This window comes from Oncorhynchus nerka, linkage group LG25 (genome assembly GCF_034236695.1).
Source record: "Oncorhynchus nerka isolate Pitt River linkage group LG25, Oner_Uvic_2.0, whole genome shotgun sequence".
In the NCBI taxonomy this organism is placed as follows: Eukaryota; Metazoa; Chordata; class Actinopteri; order Salmoniformes; family Salmonidae; genus Oncorhynchus; species Oncorhynchus nerka.
This window is the reverse complement of record NC_088420.1, coordinates 11898555-11920739: the sequence shown is the minus strand read 5'-3', so window position 1 is coordinate 11920739 and position 22185 is coordinate 11898555. Positions and strand designations below refer to the sequence as shown.

The 22185-nt window shown below is 43.9% G+C and overlaps 1 protein-coding gene across 3 annotated transcripts in view; it reads left to right on the top strand.

Moving 5' to 3' along the window:
* The first annotated feature begins 331 nt into the window (after positions 1 to 331).
* The window catches only part of ptprsa (protein tyrosine phosphatase receptor type Sa), a 459556-nt gene continuing 437702 nt past the window's right edge, over positions 332 to 22185 (top strand). For all 3 annotated transcript variants that reach the window (XM_065009561.1, XM_065009560.1, XM_065009558.1), the window contains exon 1: positions 332 to 545. The gene's annotated coding sequence lies outside the window, so the exon portion shown is untranslated. The remainder of the gene's footprint in view (positions 546 to 22185) is intronic.

Here is a 22185-nt window from a genome sequence, read left to right as displayed (position 1 = left end):
CGTCACAAGTTAGCACAGCCACAAAGTCATAAGCCCCGCCTATTTATACAATGTATCTGATTTTTTTACGTAAACCTAACTTTAACCACACTGCTAACCCTAACCTTAAATTAAGACCAAAAAGTTTAGAAAAAAATGCATTCATTTTTACGATAACTACTTTGTGGCTGTGGTAACTATTGACAAACCCACGGCAGTGGAGGAGAAAGAAGGAGGGAGCTGGGAGTAGAAGGGTGGGCGAAAAAAGGAGGGGGACGAGAGAGGAGAAGGGGAGGGCGCTATGACATCACCCTCCATCCAAACGTGGACAGCTGTGGTTTCTCCAAGCGCGGCTGAACAGAACTGCGATACCACACGCGTCCGAGCAACCTGCGCTATCGGGGGATTTAAACACTACTCAGCGCTAGAACCAAAACCGCTTCTCTGGATCTGCCGCAGGACGCTCGCTTACGGGATTATTGTTTATTTGTTTATTTGAACAAGAAGATGTGAGTTTTTTGTGTGAATGCACGATAAGAAAGAGAGGAACTCCATCGCTGATCAAGGTAGGAACAATTGTCTTTTTTTCTAACGGAGTTGTATTTGTATGCTTTGAGGTTCTTCTTTAAAGGAGAAAATATGTATTTCAACTGGTTCTACATTGTGGAATGCGCGACAGGCAGTCTGCGTCCTATAGTGCCTCTGTCCATACTTGTGAATTCAGCTGACCCAGTAGCCTATGAGGTGGATGCAGGCTGCTTAGTGGTACCTAAAGAGCAGCTCTCAAGAGTACTCAGATGCCGAACTCGGATGCTATACAAAGTACTTGCTCGACGGACCAAGAAGCGGCGGGGTAGAGCTGACGCTGATTCCGCAAAGGTTAGGTGACACTGGTAACCCTACTCCGTAGCCAAAAATGTGCCGGATGCCATCCTCTCATATTCTTGTACAGAGTAATCTACTGGTGTGGGCAAACGTTATAGCGGTTTCAAAAATAGCTTGTTATAAAGAAATGTAGAGTAGGGTAGCCTACAGTCGCATCGCCGTAGTTTAGACGTTATTGACGTGTCCGTTTGTTGGTTATTACAAGTTTATTCACTTTATTTGATTTACAATAGCCTTACTGGGTATTTGTTTAGCGCAACCATTTGTTACAGTATAAATCCTTGAAGTTTCAGATGTAGTTATGAATAACGCATTACTGAATCATCTTCAGTGAGAAGGTGTATATCTCCACGGCGGTTTACATTAACGAAGCCAACCATGAGAGGCGTTTGCTTAGCATTTAAGACCACCATTCATATGAATGTAGCCTATCCGCCCGGACGAAATCACTTCATACATTCATAGCCTTTTGATTATAAACGGCACGCTACCGGATACTTGTACGTTTCAAGAGTTGAATGATATCACACAACATCAAGTTGATATCTTGTAGGGGTAGCCCAATGCAAAATGTTCAACATGCATTATTGACATGTGCCTTTATCGTAAAGCTATCTGACTCTGATCCATGTTTGCGCATTCAATTGCGGGGTTCTTTTCTTCGCCAGGGATTTAGATGTTTAGTTGTGGTGCGTTTTTTCAGGGTGCCTTCTCAAATCCATTCATTGAAAGGTGGAGTCACTCAGGACACGGGAACAGTGGAGGCTGGTGATTGATTGTCTAAGTGCAGGTGACACGCTTGTTTAATGTCATTATCCTATTCCAACCGCATTGACTGTTTAATGTCATTATCCTATTCCAACCGCATTGACTGTTTAATGTCATGTTCCTATTCCAACCGCCTTGACTGTTGAATGTCATTATCCTATTCCAACCACCTTGACTGTTTAATGTCATTATCCTATTCCAACCGCATTGACTGTTTAATGTCATGTTCCTATTCCAACCGCCTTGACTGTTGAATGTCATTATCCTATTCCAACCACCTTGACTGTTTAATGTCATTATCCTATTCCAACCACCTTGACTGTTTAATGTCATTATCCTATTCCAACCACCTTGACTAGTGGAGAGATTTTACCTGAAGGGAGGACAGGTTGCTGTTGATTTTAGTCTTATTTTAAGTATTTTATGTATACTCTACATAATTACTTATTTTGCCCTTTGTACTGCCTTTTGGTGTCAATTTGTTAGCCCATGTGGAGAATAAACGTTTTCTCATCAAGTTGGGTAGCTGGGGTTTTACTATTCGCGACATACATTTAGCATACATAGACGAGCACACAGCGATTGACTTCGCATATTATGTGGATTTGTTAGGATGGAGATTATACATCACTTGTTAGGATACTTGGCTACCCATGCACACAAACATCATGAAAAACGGTAGAAGATGTTTTATGACAAAACATATTTCCTTATTGCCCAAATAGTAGAATATTACAATGCGCAACAGTGGCAGCCTACAATCAAACGAATTTCCCAATTAGTCTTAAAGACTTTTGAAGAACAAAGGCATTGTTCTTTTTTTATTGAAAAGGGGAAGACGAAAATACGAAATCTTCAATAGAATGCCGTCAAAGGGACCAATTTAATTGGGCTCTTGAATGATACATCATTATAATGTTCTATTCTTTTATGAAGTTGCGTGTCCTGCCTTGTAGGATACGAAATCTTACGGCTTGATCAGAATGGGTGTGTGTTATAAGCTTGCGAGGAACAGTATCTTGCCACAGTCAAGGCTGTGAAAAGAAACAAGGCGTAATGGAGAATTATAATACACAGCAACATCATATACATTTGATTACTATTACACTGCATTGCTAACACGTAAGCCATTTCCCAGGCCTAATAAAAAAACTATAACTAAACTAACTACAATGCTGGTACAGAGAAAAACGAATAAACTCTATCACTTGCGAAATTTGGACTGACTCCTCTCTCTCCCGAATGCCCATAAGCATCTGAGAGGACATTTCTCCGAAGATTTCCACAGAAAGCGCGACCCCGCCCCTTGCTCACACTCAGACACTGTAAGACACTGTAAATAACTAGTAGTCTGAATGAGAGCTACTCCAAAATGTCACCCTGTATGGGTTTGGAACTATTTTACATTATCTGAAGAAATATTTTTCAGTGTTATATTAAGTCTGGGTATAATTGGTAACTGGCCCATTGATTTTTTTTTCATCATCTCTTGTTTTAGAACCCTCCCTCCCTCACTCCCTCCTCTCCTCTTCTCCCTCTCCTCTCCTCTTCTCCCTCCTCCTCTTCTTCATAGAACAGTTAAGACATCCAGTTGTAATAGAACATTAGCCAAATGCTTTTTTCTGTATTGTGTTTAGTAAATGCCAGTATAATGTCTGCTAAATTAAATGAAAGGCATGAAAACCACACACCATATATGTTATAGTCTCTGATATAAATCTAGACCGCACATATTCTTTATTATGTAATATTACATGGAAATAAAGCATGACATCCTCAGTTTTTCCTCCCAGCTCTAATGGTGTCCCCTATAGTGGCCATATCTCCCTCCATCCACCAGTGCACCCCAGGCTTTTCTAAGAGGTGAATGTCAAGATCAGAGATGTAAGACATTCTCCTTATTCAGTGTTTCATCTCTTCTATAGAGACATTGTCTTACCACTTGAGGATTAAACAAGAGTCTCCTCCACATTGTTCAATTTTCAGTCAGGCCTGTCACAGGACAGTCCCATTACTGGGGCCTTCCCCTAGTTAATGGTTGTAAATGGTTTATGAAGCGCCCCTCATCAAACGTGTGTTGTTCACACACAATCAAGTACCTCCATTTTCATTGAAATGACTTGGAAACAACGTTGACTCAAACTGCGTGTGCCCAGTGGGCTGTGTTGCCAACATGCGTGTGCACGCACACACACGCCGGTTGCAATCCCTTTCCTGTGGGATGAGTCACATCCTGCAGTCACTCCGCCATCATACAGCATAGTACATGATTGTGGCCATTGCATAGTTAATAAGGTCCAAGTGGAATGGATGATAGTGACCACTGCATCGTTAATGCAGTCCAAATGGAATGGATGATTGAGGCCACTGCATCGCTAATGCAGTCCAAGTGGAATGGATGATAGTGACCACTGCATCGTTAATGCAGTCCAAATGGAATGGATGATTGAGGCCACTGCATCACTAATGCAGTCCAAATGGAATGGATGATTGTGACCACTATATTGTTAATGCAGTCCAAATGGAATGGATGATTGAGGCCACTGCATCGCTAATGCAGTCCAAATGGAATGGATGATTGTGGCCACTGCGTCGTTAATGCAGTCCAAATGGAATGGATGATTGTGGCCAGTGCGTCGTTAATGCATTCCAAATGGAATGGATGATTGTGGCCACTGCGTCGTTAATGCAGTCCAAATGGAATGGATGATTGTGACCACTGCGTCGTTAATGCAGTCCAAATGGAATGGATGATTAATCGTTAATGCAGTCCAAATGGAATGGATGATTGTGGGCACTGCGTCGTTAATGCAGTCCAAATGGAATGGATGATTGTGGCCACTGCGTCGTTAATGCAGTCCAAATGGAATGGATGATTGTGGGCACTGCGTCGTTAATGCAGTCCAAATGGAATGGATGATTGTGGCCACTGCGTCGTTAATGCAGTCCAAATGGAATGGATGCAGCTGGAAAGGCTTTTAAAGCACCCTAAAGGCACGATGCGTAACGAGAAACATATAATCATGTCAACGTTATGGAGAACTTTGAATGAAACACACGCTCACTCGCTCACACACACACACACACACACACACACACACACACACACACACACACACACACACACACACACATACACACACTCGGCGGCGGCCATCTAATTATCAGGCAGAAGCTTGTTAGTTGTCACCTCAAGATAAACAGTCAGGGGGTTTTTGGGTAATGTTTTCCCGCTGCCGGCAGAATTACACATTCTAAATAGGAAAATGTCAATTTGAAAATATCCCTCCTCTCCCCGGCCGTGCACAAACACATTTGCCCCGACTCATTTGTTTTTGGAGAAATGTAAATAGTGGGTAAAGGAAAGGTTGACATCCACAGACTCGCCACCCTGAGCCCCCTCATAACAGTAATTTAGACAGGGTCAGAGGATGCTAGAGGAACCCACAACTGGTGCCGCCAGTTCTCTTCTGCGGCCAAATGGTGGCGCATACAAGTGTTCTTATCAGGCAGCATATGGTCCTCAATATATATATATGCAAATGCTGTCCTGGAACACAGAGAAGGTAGAAAAAAATCACTTGAATTCAATTGCACAGATAGATCTATTGGTCTGTCGTCATCACTGAAAACTTGCTAGGTCCTTGATGATAGACTGTATTGTACATTACCATTCGAATGAGTGGCAGAAAAAACACTATTATTCACCACTAAGTTTCCATCCTTATTTTGCTCCGCTGTGAAGCTTGACACTTTAATGGGTTTGATGTGTATGCAAGTGGGGCTGTCGGGAAAAGGCAAGTTGAGGACGGGGACCACTGCATGCAGAAAGCCAGGGACGTCTCCTCACATCCGAGGAGAGAGATCAAGTTCACTCTCCTCTTCTCCGTGGCTACTGGGAGAAAAGCCTAGGGGCTTCTCTTGTGTCAGACTGATTGGAAGGGGAATACACGGAGTGATCCGGGGTCAACACTGTCTCAAAGTTGTTTCTCTGTGAAAGGGGGAACCTGTACTGTGTTCTTGGGGGATGAGAAAGAAGGTGACACTAACAATGAAGGTTTGCTTGGTTATGTGTATTTCTCTGCTTAATTGATAAGGAGAGAGGGAAGGGATGGAGGGAAGAAAGGAGGGGGGTGAGCTGTAGCAGGAGATGCTGCTGGGAATTCTGAAGAAATCATTAAGTGCAGATTTCCGTCGCTTTCTTTCTGGGATACAGGCTCAAGGTCTGATTGGAGGTTAGGTTGTGTCGCTTCCACAGATCGCGTAACATATAGATAGATATAGCCAAGTTATCAAATCAGATTTGATTGGTCACATACACATATTTAGCAGATGTTATTGCGAGTGTAGCGAAATGCTTGTGTTGTACACTGTACGTTGCCTATTGGTTAACATCCTAATGAAGGTATACCAACTCACAGGTTTTAAGTAATAACAAGTATCATTGAGTATGTTTCCTGGGGTGTATTCTCCATTTTGTTCATTTCTCACCGTGTAGCCATCTTAGTGATGTTGCATAATCACAGCAGTGTAATAACTGGACACAGAGATAATTACAGATTTATCAACGCTGTTAATAGAGGGAAATTACACAACGTACACTGAGACTTCACAACATTAAGAACATCTGCCCTTCCCATGACCAGGTGAATCTATGATCCCTTATTGATGTCAGTTGTTAAATCCACTTCAGTCAGTGTAGATGAAGGGGAGGAGACTTGTTAAAGGAGGATTTTTAAGCCTTGAGACATGGATTTGGTGTGTGTGTCATTCAGAGGGTGAATAGGCAAGACAAAAGATTGAAGTCTCTTTGAACAGTAAGGTAGTATGTGCCAGGCGTACCGGTTTGTGTCAAGAACTGCAATGCTGCTGGGTTTTTCTGCGTTCAACAGTTTCCTGTGTGTATCAAGAATGGTTCACCACCAAAAGGACATCCAGCCAACTTGACACAACTGTGGGAAGCATTGGAGTCAACGTGGGCCAGCATCCCTGTGGAACGCTTTTGACACCTTGTAGAGTCCATGCCCCGACGAATGGAGGTTGTTCTGGGGGCAGAAGGTGGGTTGCAACTCAATTAGGAAGGTGATCCCTAATGTTTTGTACACTCCGTGTATAAGACACATCAGTATGTTTGAAAATATATTACAGATGTAATCAAAGCATAATTTGAGTGGTTGTGAGAGCGTGCCTGCTGTAAACATGCCTGCTGTAAACATGCCTGCTGTAAACATGCCTGCTGTAAACATGCCTGCTGTAAACATGCCTGCTGTAAACATGCCTGCTGTAAACATGCCTGCTGTAAATGTGCCTGCTGTAAACATGCCTGCTGTAAATGTGCCTGCTGTAAACATGCCTGCTGTAAACATGCCTGCTGTAAACATGCCTGCTGTAAACGTGCCTGCTGTAAACGTGCCTGCTGTAAACATGCCTGCTGTAAACATGGCTGCTGTAAACGTGCCTGCTGTAAACATGCCTGCTGTAAACATGCATTACATTTTACATTTACATTTAAGTCATTTAGCAGACGCTCTTATCCAGAGCGACTTACAAATTGGTGCGTTCACCTTAAGACATCCAGTGGAACAGCCACTTTACAATAGTGCATCTAAATCTAGTAAGGGGGGTGAGAAGGATTACTTTATCCTATCCTAGTTATTCTTGAAAGAGGTGGGGTTTCAGGTGTCTCCGGAAGGTGGTGATTGACTCCGCTGTCCTGGCGTCGTGAGGGAGTTTGTTCCACCATTGGGGGGCCAGAGCAGCGAACAGTTTTGACTGGGCTGCGCGGGAACTGTACTTCCTCAGTGGTAGGGAGGCGAGCAGGCCAGAGGTGGATGAACGCAGTGCCCTTGTTTGGGTGTAGGGCCTGATCAGAGCCTGGAGGTACTGAGGTGCCGTTCCCCTCACAGCTCCGTAGGCAAGCACCATGGTCTTGTAGCGGATGTGAGCTTCAACTGGAAGCCAGTGGAGAGAGCGGAGGAGCGGGGTGACGTGAGAGAACTTGGGAAGGTTGAACACCAGACGGGCTGCGGCGTTCTGGATGAGTTGTAGGGGTTTAATGGCACAGGCAGGGAGCCCAGCCAACAGCGAGTTGCAGTAATCCAGACGGGAGATGACAAGTGCCTGGATTAGGACCTGCGCCGCTTCCTGTGTGAGGCAGGGTCGTACTCTGCGGATGTTGTAGAGCATGAACCTACAGGAACGGGCCACCGCCTTGATGTTAGTTGAGAACGACAGGGTGTTGTCCAGGATCACGCCAAGGTTCTTAGCGCTCTGGGAGGAGGACACAATGGAGTTGTCAACCGTGATGGCGAGATCATGGAACGGGCAGTCCTTCCCGGGAGGAAGAGCAGCTCCGTCTTGCCGAGGTTCAGCTTGAGGTGGTGATCCGTCATCCACACTGATATGTCTGCCAGACATGCAGAGATGCGATTCGCCACCTGGTCATCAGAAGGGGGAAAGGAGAAGATTAATTGTGTGTCGTCTGCATAGCAATGATAGGAGAGACCATGTGAGGTTATGACAGAGCCAAGTGACTTGGTGTATAGCGAGAATAGGAGAGGGCCTAGAACAGAGCCCTGGGGACGCCAGTGGTGAGAGCGCGTGGTGAGGAGACAGATTCTCGCCACGCCACCTGGTAGGAGCGACCTGTCAGGTAGGACGCAATCCAAGCGTGGGCCGCGCCGGAGATGCCCAACTCGGAGAGGGTGGAGAGGAGGATCTGATGGTTCACAGTATCGAAGGCAGCCGATAGGTCTAGAAGGATGAGAGCAGAGGAGAGAGAGTTAGCTTTAGCAGTGCGGAGCGCCTCCGTGATACAGAGAAGAGCAGTCTCAGTTGAATGACTAGTCTTGAAACCTGACTGATTTGGATCAAGAAGGACATTCTGAGAGAGATAGCGGGAGAGCTGGCCAAGGACGGCACGTTCAAGAGTTTTGGAGAGAAAAGAAAGAAGGGATACTGGTCTGTAGTTGTTGACATCGGAGGGATCGAGTGTAGGTTTTTTCAGAAGGGGACAACTCTCGCTCTCTTGAAGACGGATGGGACGTAGCCAGCGGTCAGGGATGAGTTGATGAGCGAGGTGAGGTAAGGGAGAAGGTCTCCGGAAATGGTCTGGAGAAGAGAGGAGGGGATAGGGTCAAGCGGGCAGGTTGTTGGGCGGCCGGCCGTCACAAGACGCGAGATTTCATCTGGAGAGAGAGGGGAGAAAGAGGTCAGAGCACAGGGTAGGGCAGTGTGAGCAGAACCAGCGGTGTCGTTTGACTTAGCAAACGAGGATCGGATGTCGTCGACCTTCTTTTCAAAATGGTTGACGAAGTCATCTGCAGAGAGGGAGGAGGGGGGGGAGGGGGAGGAGGATTCAGGAGGGAGGAGAAGGTGGCAAAGAGCTTCCTAGGGTTAGAGGCAGATGCTTGGAATTTAGAGTGGTAGAAAGTGGCTTTAGCAGCAGAGACAGAAGAGGAAAATGTAGAGAGGAGGGAGTGAAAGGATGCCAGGTCCGCAGGGAGGCGAGTTTTCCTCCATTTCCGCTCGGCTGCCCGGAGCCCTGTTCTGTTCTGTGAGCTCGCAATGAGTCGTCGAGCCACGGAGCGGGAGGGGAGGACCGAGCCGGCCTGGAGGATAGGGGACATAGAGAGTCAAAGGATGCAGAAAGGGAGGAGAGGAGGGTTGAGGAGGCAGAATCAGGAGATAGGTTGGAGAAGGTTTGAGCAGAGGGAAGAGATGATAGGATGGAAGAGGAGAGAGTAGCGGGGGAGAGAGAGCGAAGGTTGGGACGGCGCGATACCATCCGAGTAGGGGCAGTGTGGGAAGTGTTGGATGAGAGCGAGAGGGAAAAGGATACAAGGTAGTGGTCGGAGACTTGGAGGGGAGTTGCAGTGAGGTTAGTGGAAGAACAGCATCTAGTAAAGATGAGGTCGAGCGTATTGCCTGCCTTGTGAGTAGGGGGGAAGGTGAGAGGGTGAGGTCAAAAGAGGAGAGGAGTGGAAAGAAGGAGGCAGAGAGGAATGAGTCAAAGGTAGACGTGGGGAGGTTAAAGTCGCCCAGAACTGTGAGAGGTGAGCCGTCCTCAGGAAAGGAGCTTATCAAGGCATCAAGCTCATTGATGAACTCTCCGAGGGAACCTGGAGGGCGATAAATGATAAGGATGTTAAACTTGAAAGGGCTGGTAACTGCTAACATGCCTGCTGTAAATGTGCCTGCTGTAAACGTGCCTGCTGTAAACGTGCCTGCTGTAAACATGCCTGCTGTAAACATGCCTGCTGTAAACTGGCCCAAAAATATTATGTTATCTTTTACCTGGAAATAGGCCAGTTGAAGAGCATTGTGGACCAGCTGAAAGCAAGGGATAGGATTTTGTGTCGTTGTGTACTCAACAAATCTTTTTGAGCCAATATGATTGATGACATGATTATTGACATGTGAGAGTAGAATTCTTAATTGCCCATGAGGGAATTTCTCTTGCACTTTCCGTCTTAGAAGCACTGACAAAACACAACACGAGGTACAGATGTACTTAGTTCATAACACATTGAATTGGCTAAACATGAAACAACAGTAAATGTAGTATACATACAGTACAGCATGAGAAACCAAGCTGTGATTGGTCCCCCATCCTCCCAGCACGGGCAGGTTCCCCTGTCTCCTATCAGCTGCATACAGATTGGTTAACAAACTCTCCCTGGCAGGTTGCCTTCCTTCTGGAAAATTGACAATTAAGAGCCCTATCATTGGCCGAGGCATCGAGGAAGAAGTCTCTCTCGGGGCAAGGCTGTTAACGAGGCTAGCGCCACATGGCCCCTCGAGTCCTAACTCTTGAAGGTCAGCGCGACATTTCGCCTCCTGCGTCTTTGCCATGACAACACAGTCGCCGGTCGCCGTGGACAACGTTTGTCCGGGCGAGGGGGGCCGTTAGGGTAACGCATTGTGACAACGGCAGCAAGTCGCTGTCGTTAGTTGTTAACCCTGTTAGTTAGAACGCGACATTACCGGTTAAATATCTATGAACATTTTCACATTTCACATTCATTTTCATGTTCAATGCTTTTATGTTTTATTGAGGTGGTACTACAATGCTCCCTGTGTGTGTGTGTGTGTTGTAGGACGACTGATGCTTCAAAGAAGGACCAAGGCTCGGGCATCAGAATTAAGATAAGGGAGGGATCTATGACCTTGTACAGTTCATCTGCAGATATAATAAAATCTTAATCTTCAAGAATAATCCATTTAGACTCTGCTGTATGCGTGGCCATATGGTGCTGTGCAAGCTTCCCTTTTCATTTAACCTTTTATTTAACTAGGCAAGTCAGTTAAGAACAAATTATTATTTACAATGATGGTCTACCCCGACCAAACCCTAACCTGGACGATACTGGGCCAATTGTGCGCTGCCCTATGGGATTCCCAATCACGGCCGGTTGTGATACAGCCTGATACAGCCCATTTGGATCCAACAATGGACCTGGGGAACTTAAAAGTAAGGGGCAGAGGGAAAGATAGAAAGAGAGGAGAGAGATAGAGAAAGGGGTACCAGGCCTTTGTAAGAGGCATCAATGATTATTGATCAACATGCATATATACAGTATGTCTGCCATTGTGCCTGGTTGAAACATGTATGGCCTACCTTTCTGGATTTGTATATTTTCCTCCCCCTCTCTGCCTCTTCCTTTCCTGCTGGTGAGCTACATACACCAGCTAAATACAACAGCTGCCTACACAAGCTACCTACAGCAGCTACCTACAGCAGCTACCTACAGCAGCTACCTACAACAGCTACATTCAACAGTTACCTACAACTGCTACCTACAACAGCTACATTCAACAGCTACCTACAGCAGCTACCTACAACAGCTACCTACAACAGCTACTACCTACAGCAGCTACCTACAGCAGCTACCTACAACAGCTACCTACAACAGCTACATTCAACAGCTACATTCAACAGCTACCTACATTGCTGCCACTGTCTGCTACTGACTCCCCTCTGTTGTCTCAGTCTATATATTCTCCTATTACCGGCTCAAACAAAGCTTCCTGAATCCAAATGGATTTGTCTATCTGATTCCCATGCCATTACTTACTAACCCTCCCAGAGATGTAATGTTCAGTGTTCTATTGGGCTTCAGACCATGCATGCGGGTGAATCCAAATTCTGGGATTGGAAATTGGAAATTGGAATTTCAGTGCTCTGTGTTTTTGTCAATGAGGATGAACAGACTCGTCTATTTGTGTGTGTCACTCGTGATGGCTAACAAGCTAAAAACACCAGGGAAAAGGATAGGCTAAGGTGACATGCCTAACTGTCGCTTCAGTAGGCTTATGTTCGTTTTTGTCAGCCTTTGTGTTTATGAATTTGTGCCCGTATCTCCGGCTGGCCGTTTAGTGTCTCACAACAACCCAATCAGATGTGCTAAACCGCGGTCTAGCTATTAGCGTATGATAGCATATCAGGAGGATTACATTCTAATTGAACAATTTCCCCATCGCCGCACTTTGCCGAAGCCAAGCATTATTTATTGTTTGTCCAGTGCCATCGATTAAAGGACTCTAGTAATTGTTTTGTCTGAGCTTGATTATTAACAAACCTGTGCTTTCTCCAGCCAACTTGTTCAACACCTGCCTTAACTGTTAGCATTAGGCATTAGGCCTTTGGCTTCTCCATATTATTTGGTAAATATTTTCTTAACTCTTTCTTGAACTCCACTGTTGGTTAAGGGCTTGTCAGTAAGCATGTGACATGTTGTATTTTGCGCATGTGACAAATAAAGTTGGATTTGATTTGATAGAGAGGAATGTTGTGGAGAAGGGAAAAAAGGGAAGAAAACGATGTGTTTCTGCTTTTCGCTTGTTTACTCATTTTCAAAGCGAGGATAGAGTTTCATGAAGAGGAGATGGGTGCCAGGGTTCATTAGCTGAGCTAACAGTGCTTAGTCAATAGTTCAAAATGGCCGCCTCTTATCAATGAGTATCGTGGGTCACTGGGCCTCAGATTTAAGAGCAAGGAGCTATGCATGTGCAGTGTACTTGTCCTCTGCTGTGGATGGATGGGTCTGTGTAATCTATGGAATGTTGAGAATGTGCCTGGTTGAACTTGTTTTTGACTTCCATAATCCCGAAGAAATGCATGGAGAAGGGAGGGAGGGAGGATTCCCAGGTGCAGGATGTGGAGGAGGAACAGGAGAAACAGGAGAAGAGATGATTGAAAGCCAGGGAGCAGCCAGAGTTCCCGACATGTTTTCAGACACAGGGAGCGTAGAATATTGTAGCTCTATGATAGCTCCTAGAGAGGGGTCGGTCCATCTTTCCCAAGCATAAGCAGCACGCATCAAACCTCTATTCTCCATATCTAGCATCATACTTCTGCCTCTTGCCTCTGTGTTCAAGATGTATGATTATTTTTAACTTGTGCCATCTTATTTCTGCTTCCTGCCTCCATGTTCGAGTTTTTCATGGTTACAGTGCCTTGCGAAAGTATTCGGCCCCCTTGAACTTTGCGACCTTTTGCCACATTTCAGGCTTCAAACATAAAGATATAAAACTGTATTTTTTTGTGAAGAATCAACAACAAGTGGGACACAATCATGAAGTGGAACAACATTTATTGGATATTTCAAATTTTTTAACAAATCAAAAAATGAAAAATTGGGCATGCAAAATTATTCAGCCCCTTTACTTTCAGTGCAGCAAACTCTCTCCAGAAGTTCAGTGAGGATCTCTGAATGATCCAATGTTGACCTAAATGACTAATGATGATAAAGATATCCATAAAAAGTATTGTTTAAAGTTTGCCACAAGCCACCTGGGAGACACACCAAACATGTGGAAGAAGGTGCTCTGGTCAGATGAAACCAAAATTGAACTTTTTGGCAACAATGCAAAACGTTATGTTTGGCGTAAAAGCAACACAGCTCATCACCCTGAACACAACATCCCCACTGTCAAACATGGTGGTGGCAGCATCATGGTTTGGGCCTGTTTTTCTTCAGCAGGGACAGGGAAGATGGTTAAAATTGATGGGAAGATGGATGGAGCCAAATACAGGACCATTCTGGAAGAAAACCTGATGGAGTCTGCAAAAGACCTGAGACTGGGACGGAGATTTGTCTTCCAACAAGACAATGATCCAAAACATAAAGCAAAATCTACAATGGAATGGTTCAAAAATAAACATATCCAGGTGTTAGAATGGCCAAGTCAAAGTCCAGACCTGAATCCAATCGAGAATCTGTGGAAAGAACTGAAAACTGCTGTTCACAAATGCTCTCCATCCAACCTCACTGAGCTCGAGCTGTTTTGCAAGGAGGAATGGGAAAAAATTTCAGTCTCTCGATGTGCAAAACTGATAGAGACATACCCCAAGCGACTTACAGCTGTAATCGCAGCAAAAGGTGGCACTACAAAGTTTTAACTTAAGGGGGCTGAATAATTTTGCACCCCCAATTTTTCAGTTTTTGATTTGTTAAAAAAGTTTGAAATATCCAATAAATGTTGTTCCACTTCATGATTGTGTCCCACTTGTTGATTCTTCACAAAAAAATACAGTTTTATATCTTTATGTTTGAAGCCTGAAATGTCGCAAAAGGTCGCAAAGTTCAAGGGGGCCGAATACTTTCGCAAGGCACTGTATTTTATTGTTGGGTGGCTGCTTGTTAGTTAGCCACCTCTTTCCGCTGACCAGTAGTAGGATATAGATGAAAGGCAGGCAGAATGCTCGGTAGAGGGATGCCGTCTACTTAAAGGTCATTTATTTCTTCTCACTTTGTTAGGGCGAGGGAGGAAATGACAAAACGCTGTTTTTTTATGACCCCCAGTGCTGGTAGGCGGCTTTCTTGCAAGAATTTGCTTCTTCTTCTCTGTTTAATTCATGTCCTTGGAGGTGTGTGTTAGTGTAGCAGTGAGGGGAATCTCACAAGGCTTAATTAGAGAGAAAAAACACACAAACTCTCTCAATTCCCAGGCTATCGCCACTGCCTTGGTATGTGATACCCCCCCCCCCAATTAAATCATGAAGACCGTTGACAAACAAATCAGGCTAATAATGTTGATTAATCTCACAGAGATGGGCTGGGTAGATATTGGAAATAGGCTTGACTTTTTGCTCTCTCAATTCAATTCAATTCAAGGGGCTTTATTGGCATGGGAAACATGTGTGTAGATAATATACAAAAGTGAAATAAACAATCAAATTAACAGTAAACATTACACACACAGAAGTTTCAAAACAAAAAAAGACATTACAAATGTCATATTATATATATATACAGTGTTGTAACAATGTACAAATGGTTAAAGTACACAAGGGAAAATAAATATGGGTTGTATTTACAATGGTGTTTTTTCTTCACTGGTTGCCCTTTTCTTGTGGCAACAGGTCACAAATATTGCTGCTGTGATGGCACACTGTGGTATTTCACCCAGTAGATATGAGAGTTTATCCAAATTGGGTTTGTTAAACTCCCATATCTACTGGGTAAAATTACACAGTGTGCCATCACAACAGCAAGATTTCTCTCTCTTAAAGTTGTAGATTCCTAGAGCACAGAAAACATGGCATGTTTTTTGTTTTTGAATTGTTCAATGTTTTAAGATTGGCAGATGAGAGGAGTAGGACACCTCATGCCTTGGTCCAGCTGTAACCTCTTGATGACTCAGCAGGGCCACTGGAGAGAGGGAGAGAGAGAGGGAGAGAGAGGGAGAGAGAGAGAGAGAGAGAGAGAGAGAGAGAGAGAGAGAGAGTGATATATCTGTGAATTCAGCAAGTTACTTTTTAATTGACAGGAGAATAAAGGCCTGGTTCTCCGCCCAAGAGCCGCCATTGCTGGGCATGTTTCATGTCATTTCAACTGAATTCTTTCCTCTGTTTCTAATTTTCCTCTCCCACTCTCTCACACACATACACATTATCTCTCTCTCTCTCTCTGTCTCTGTCTCTCTCTCTCTCTCTCGTTCTCGTCTCAGCTGCTCAACTCCCTTCCATTTTCCACTGTTCCTCCACTCTCTCCCTTTCTTCACTCTCTTCTCACCCTCTCTTATCTCCCTCTCGTCTCTCTCTGTCTGTCTCCTTCCCTTTATCTATTTGCATTTCCCTCTTGAGTTCTCTCCTGGCTCATCTCTCTGCTTGTCATCTACTCCGTTCGACTTCTAAAGTATTCTGGAGTTTCTTTTTTAAATAGGGAAATTAAGACAGATAGGGACTAAGGGCAAGCAGTGTTCAGAGACATTCCTCGGCAGTCAGCTCTGGAAAATATAGGCCAATCTGCAGTACTAAGCCAGTACCATTTTAAGTTTGGCACTTAAGATGAATTAGTAATAATTATTGTCTCATAACTGGAGATTTGTTATCCATTGTCTAATTTAATAAAAACCAAAGGTTGTTGTACTAACTTAACACTCATAGTGAAAATGACTGATTTTAAATGAGTGATGATACTCATTTGTTACAAAACTCTGTGTGCCATGGCATAGATGAAGCCTAGCCTCCAGTTTGAGAAACTCTTTCAATTGCGCTTCCCACTGCATCTTGACTTGCAGAGTTTGAGATTTAGTCTAAAGTGCACATACATCATATGACTAAATCAAATTGAAACCCAGTTAAAGCAAAAATATGTAACTGTTTTGGGTGACCCGACAAAATAGGAATTTGAGAGCAAGTCTTAGAAGTAATATATCTGTATATATCTGTATATATCTGTATATCTGTTCTATTTCTTATGTATTGCACACCAGCTTCAAACAGCTGTGTGTTTTATTTATTTAACTAGGCAAGTCAGTTAAGAACAAATTCTTATTTACAATGACGGCCTACCCCGGACGATGCTGGGCCAATTGTGCGCCGCTCTATGAGACTCCCAATACATGGCCAGATGTGATGCAGCCTGGATTTGAACCAGGGTCTGCAGTGACACCTCTTGCACAGAGATGCAGTGGCTTAGACCGCTGCGACACTCGGGAGCCCTACAATGTATTTCGTTATGGAAAATATATTTTACAGTGGTTTAGATGGTACAATGATTCTCTACACAATGACTGCTTGTTTTGTTACATAAACATTTTGGGGGGGGCAAACTATTAGAATTTGAGCAACCAGGAATTGGCGTAGCGATTTCTGCTTATTGGAAATAAGCTTGGCTTTTTGCTCTCTCTCACTTAATACTGTATAATACTGTTTTCTGAGCTCTAGATTCCTAGAGCTCAGAAAACATGGCATGTTTTGCATTTTCATGCCTGTCCATGGAATCCTAAACCTTGGCACTTTCACGGCCATCTTTGTTTGTATCTTTTGTTCTTGAAAGCAGTGATCTGCTTTCATTGCCTTCACTGGAGTGGCATAGATGTGCAAAGTGTATTCTCTTCTATTGCACAAGTGTCTGTGTGAATGGGGGGAGGGTCAATTACCGTTAGACAACAGTTAGATATAGACTAAAATGTATCGCAACACTCTGTATCGACTGAAATTATGAACTTCGTATTTTGCCTCATAACCGCCATCGATAAAAGACAGTACTGTGCAGTCGTCTTCATCGACCTTGCCAAGGCCTTTGACTCTGTCAATCACCATATTCTTATCGGCAGACTCAGTAGCCTCGGTTTTTCGGATGACTGCCTTGCCTGGTTCACCAATTACTTTGCAGACAGAGTTCAGTGTGTCAAATCGGAGGGCATGCTGTCCGGTCCTCTGGCAGTCTCTATGGGGGTGCCCCAGGGTTCAATTCTCGGGCAGACTCTTTTCTCTGTATATATCAATGATGTTGCTCTTGCTGCGGTCGATTCCCTGATCCACCTCTACGCAGACGACACCATTCTATATACTTTCGGCCCGTCATTGGACACTGTGCTTTCTAACCTCCAAATGAGCTTCAATGCAATACAGCACTCCTTCCGTGGCCTCCAACTGCTCTTAAACGCTAGTAAAACCAAATGCATGCTTTTCAACCGATCACTGCCTGCACCCACACGCCCGACTAGCATCACCACCCTGGATGGTTCCGACCTTGAATATGTGGACATCTATAAGTACCTAGGTGTCTGGTTAGACTGCAAACTCTCCTTCCAGACTCATATCAAACATCTCCAATCGAAAATCAAATCAAGAGTCGGCTTTCTATTCCGCAACAAAGCCTCCTTCACTCACGCCGCCAAGCTTACCCTAGTAAAACTGACTATCCTACCGATCCTCGACTTCGGCGATGTCATCTACAAAATGGCTTCCAACACTCTACTCAGCAAACTGGATGCAGTCTATCACAGTGCCATCCGTTTTGTCACTAAAGTACCTTATACCACCCACCACTGCGACTTGTATGCTCTAGTCGGCTGGCCCTCGCTACATATTCGTCGCCAGACCCACTGGCTCCAGGTCATCTACAAGTCCATGCTAGGTAAAGCTCCGCCTTATCTCAGTTCACTGGTCACGATGGCAACACCCATCCGTAGCACGCGCTCCAGCAGGTGTATCTCATTGATCATCCCTAAAGCCAACACCTCATTTGGCCGCCTTTCGTTCCAGTACTCTGCTGCCTGTGACTGGAACGAATTGCAAAAATCGCTGAAGTTGGAGACTTTTATCTCCCTCACCAACTTCAAACATCAGCTATCTGAGCAGCTAACCGATCGCTGCAGCTGTACATAGTCTATTGGTAAATAGCCCACCCATTTTCACCTACCTCATCCCCATACTGTTTTTATTTATTTACTTTTCTGCTCTTTTGCACACCAATATCTCTACCTGTACATGACCATCTGATCATTTATCACTCCAGTGTTAATCTGCAAAATTGTAATTATTCGCCTACCTCATGCCTTTTGCACACATTGTATATAGACTCCCCCTTTTTTTCTACTGTGTTATTGACTTGTTAATTGTTTACTCCATGTGTAACTCTGTGTTGTCTGTTCACACTGCTATGCTTTATCTTGGCCAGGTCGCAGTTGCAAATGAGAACTTGTTCTCAACTAGCCTACCTGGTTAAATAAAGGTGAAATAAAATTTAAAAAAATTAAAAAATGAACATACATAATTGTTATGCAAGTCAAACTTCCTCCATTCCCATCGGTAAAAGGATTGAAATGATGACTCACCGGGGAGAGGGCGGCAGGTAGCCATGTGGTTAAGAGCGCTGGGCTAGTAACCGATAGGTTGCTCCTTTGAATCCTCAAGCTAACTAGGTGGAGAAAAAAAGAGGTTTGATGTTCCCTTGAGCAAGGCACTTAACCCTAATTTCCCCTGCTTAACTGACTAAAATGTAGACTGATGAAAGGTACATTTTTGGGGTTCTGTGCCTTTTAGTCGAGACAATTGGCTACTAGACAGCTGTCTCTCTCAAAATATTGAACGTCCATGAAAGAAGTTGATATCCAAATATTTTTTTCAAAAGGATGATTTATCCTGTTTTGGTCTATTCCTGAATACTTTCATATGGTACACTACACGTACATAATATAATAATGTATGCCATTTAACAGACGCTTTTCTCCAAAGTCACCTATAGTAATGCATGCACACATTTTACGTACGGGTGGTTGCATGTGTCATAATCTACCAACTGAGCTACAAAGGAGAGGAGAGCAGAGCAGTAGCTACTCGCTAGTGCATCGAGAGCAGTAGCTACTCGCTACAGAGAGCAGTAGCTACTCGCTAGTGCATCATCTTATCGTCTAAGACGATAAGACGATGCATTAGCGAGTAGCTACTGCTCTGCTCTCCTCTCCTTTCTTTTGAACGTCTAGGGCCTATACTATCTACATCTTGTCAGGAATAAAACGCACCCCTGCCCCCAGCTGTATCCTGACAGTGTAATGGATTCAATATTGTGATAGTGTTTTATTTGTGGCCTACCGAAGCCCTGACTTCATACTGTGTCTCTCCCTTCTTACTCTTTTGACAAATTTGCCCTAATTTATGGCTGTATAAAAGGCTTGAAGGCAATCCATTCTCCGCTCTCGGTCTCTCCAGATCGCCTCCCCCTGGGCCAGATCTAAACCCCCATAGAAATGGCCTATCTTAATTTCACCAGTTTGTCACAGCAGGAAAATAATCCTGCAGCAACAGGACACGTGAATTAAAATTGATCAACATTTTTGTACGGGTTGATACATTTTTCTTAAGTGGAAATTAAAACTTTACATGCCCTTTTAAAACGTTTAAAAGTGTGCAGGATTATTTTTCCTGCTGTGAAAATTCTCTGCAACAACAGAGTGATGAAATTAAGATAGCAGATCTGTGGGTTTTAACGCTTTGTAGCCGGCTAATGCTCAGCATAAGGAGCTAACCTACGGATAGTTAATCATTCTGTTATTGGTGTCGGCCACCAACTTGTAAGGTCTATTCCTTGCTTCTTTCTTCTCTTCTTTTGTTGTTGCGCAATGTCCTTGAGTTTTTTAGAAGGCGATTGAAATGCAATATAGCTCTGTATTCTCATTGTTTACTGGGGTGTCCTATTTCTTTATCACAGTGTGGAGCTACTGTACATAGTGCATGTGGACTATTTCTTCAATAATATAGAGTGATGCTAATTGTTGGAAGTGTCTGATTGAATGGCCTCTTAGTTCTGGTTAAGACAGGTTAATGGGTCTTAGTTCTGGCTAAGACAGGTTAATGGGTCTTAGTTCTGGCTGAGACAGGTTAATGGGTCTTAGTTCTGGCTAAGACAGGTTAATGGGTCTTAGTTCTGGCTAAGACAGGTTAATGGGTCTTAGTTCTGGCTAAGACAGGTTAATGGGTCTTAGTTCTGGCTGAGACAGGTTAATGGGTCTTAGTTCTGGCTAAGACAGGTTAATGGGTCTTAGTTCTGGCTGAGACAGGTTAATGGGTCTTAGTTCTGGCTAAGACAGGTTAATGGGTCTTAGTTCTGGCTAAGACAGGTTAATGGGTCTTAGTTCTGGCTAAGACAGGTTAATGGGTCTTAGTTCTGGCTAAGACAGGTTAATGGGTCTTAGTTCTGGTTAAGACAGGTTAATGGGTCTTAGTTCTGGCTAAGACAGGTTAATGGGTCTTAGTTCTGGCTGAGACAGGTTAATGGGTCTTAGTTCTGGCTAAGACAGGTTAATGGGTCTTAGTTATGGCTAAGACAGGTTAATGGGTCTTAGTTCTGGCTAAGACAGGTTAATGGGTCTTAGTTCTGGCTGAGACAGGTTAATGGGTCTTAGTTCTGGCTAAGACAGGTTAATGGGTCTTAGTTATGGCTAAGACAGGTTAATGGGTCTTAGTTCTGGCTAAGACAGGTTAATGGGTCTTAGTTCTGGCTGAGACAGGTTAACCTCTTACCTCTACCTGGGACGCTTGCGTCCCAACTAGAGCTCTGGAAATGCAAATGCGCTACGCTAAATGCTAATAGTATTAGTTAAAACTCAAAAGTTCATTAAAATACACATGCAGGGTATCAAATTAAAGCTACACTCGTTGTGAATCCAGGCAACAAGTCAGATTTTTAAAATGCTTTTCGGCGACAGCATGAGAAGCTATTATCTGATAGCATGCACCAATACACTACAACAGAAAAGCACAGCAGGGGACGTAAACAAAATAATTAGCATTTTGGCGTTACACAAACCGCACAATAAAATAGAAAACAGTCATTACCTTTCACCATCTTCTTTGTTGGCACTCCTAGATGTCCCATAAACACTATTGGGGATTAAATCGGGCCATATAAAGCCAAGATATCGTTATATGTAGACTGTGTGATAAACGAAAAAAACAGCGATTTCACAACGTAACGTCATTTTTTAAAATTCAAAAAGTAGACGATAAACTTTCACAAAACACTTCGAAATACGTTTGTAATGCTACTTTAGGTATTAGTAAACGTTAATAAGCGATAAAAATCATCCGTAGGCGATGTACATATCATTAGCTGGCTTGGAAAAAATTTCAGGAGAGAGCTCTTCCGGAATGATCTGGGCGGAGACCGGAGGTCTTAGTGCCCCTCTTTCGGTTCAACCAAGAATCAAAGAGGATTAAATTCACAAGTTCGACAACATGGGGATGCTGTGGGAGTTGAATGCTCGGTCTTATCTAATTGGCTCACTGTTAACAATTGCGGTAGTGGCGCAAGGATATTTATTTCCATTTTCTGTGATCAGGTTTTCTGGCTCCGATGTAACGCACGTTATGTAATAGCCACAGTCGTGATTTAACCAGTTTTAAAAACGTCCGAGGGTTTCCTATACACACATTCTAACCATATGAACGTACTATATTCCTGGCATGAGTAGCAGGGCGCTGAAATGTTGCGCGATTTTTAACAAAATGTTCAAAAAAGTAGAGGGTCGACTGAAGAGGTTAATGGGTCTTAGTTCTGGCTAAGACAGGTTAATGGGTCTTAGTTCTGGCTAAGACAGGTTAATTGGTCTTAGTTCTGGTTAAGACAGGTTAATGGGTCTTAGTTCTGGCTAAGACAGGTTAATTGGTCTTAGTTCTGGCTGAGACAGGTTAATGGGTCTTAGTTCTGGCTAAGACAGGTTAATTGGTCTTAGTTCTGGCTAAGACAGGTTAATGGGTCTTAGTTCTGGCTAAGACAGGTTAATGGGTCTTAGTTCTGGCTAAGACAGGTTAATGGG